The sequence below is a fragment of the Carcharodon carcharias genome, chromosome 13, assembly GCF_017639515.1.
Source record: "Carcharodon carcharias isolate sCarCar2 chromosome 13, sCarCar2.pri, whole genome shotgun sequence".
In the NCBI taxonomy this organism is placed as follows: domain Eukaryota; kingdom Metazoa; phylum Chordata; class Chondrichthyes; order Lamniformes; family Lamnidae; genus Carcharodon; species Carcharodon carcharias.
Window position 1 is genome coordinate 92,592,197 of NC_054479.1, and position 1,067 is coordinate 92,593,263.

The 1,067-nt window shown below is 41.7% G+C and overlaps 1 pseudogene; it reads left to right on the plus strand.

Annotated features, from left to right (window-relative positions):
• The first annotated feature begins 477 nt into the window (after positions 1-477).
• Positions 478-600, plus strand: LOC121286583 (annotated as a pseudogene).
• The last annotated feature ends 467 nt before the right edge of the window (positions 601-1,067 follow it).

Below are 1,067 nucleotides of genomic sequence, written 5' to 3' on the forward strand. Positions count from 1 at the left end.
TAGGGAAGGAAACCTGCCATCGTTACCTGGTCTGGCCTATATGTGACTCCAGAACCACAGCAATGTGGTTCATTCTTTAAAAATGCCCTCTGAACAAGGGCAATTAGGGATGGGCAATAAATACTGCCAGCAATGCTCACATCCCATGAACGAATAAATAAATAAAAAAGTTGAATCAGTTTTAGCTTTAAAGTTTAAATTTGATTTGTGTTTCTGTATCTATGTGTTAAGAATAGGTCAAATTGAGTTTTATCTTCACTTTAAAAATGTGCCTGCATATCTAATAAGATTTGTACGACTTAAGCCAAGTAAAGCAAACAAGAGTAGAGGAAAAACAGTGTTGTTGCCTAACAACAGGGGTCCAGAGGGGCAGGTCCTCCCACAGACACACACACAAGAGGAGAAACAGCAGTTTGATTTTGGAAGCGGTTTGAATTCAATTGGTTTTGAAGTAGCTGCCAAGAGAGACTGGAGTCAAAGATGCTTGAGTCATTGGCATGTTAAAGTAATATACCTGCACGGTAGCCCCTCAGATCTGATGTGAACAATCTGTTACTCCAGGATGTTGCTGCCATCAGGACTTTGCTGCATGTTTACCAAAATCCATCTGGTTTAAATATTGCAATGAAGTGATAGCCAGTCCCAAGCTAAAGAAAAGACCCCCAAATCCAGGAGAGTTGAACAGGGGAAAGTCTCAAGCAGACCTTCTAGTCAAAGGAAGGACAAGAACCTGGAAAAGTTCCTGTTAATGAAGTTAAGAAAGAAAGGCTCCAAGCTTCAAATTTAAAGAGACAAAAGCTGCAGAAAGCAGATTTAAAGTGAGAACAGCTTGCAAGATCTAAGAAGGACCAAAGAGGCAGCTGAAGGTCTGTAACTCTTTGCTATGGGCATTTGAAGCAGTGGTACTGTTGATGGCTGAGCATTTGAGAGGGTGTGCATGGAAGACAGCTTGAATGCATGTTGTGACCCAGGGGAGAGGAATATCAGAAGAAGAGTTCGAAACCTGGAGGTGAACCCTTGTGGAAGGTGTCTAAGAGAAAGTCAGTTTGGGAAAAGATTCCAAGGTG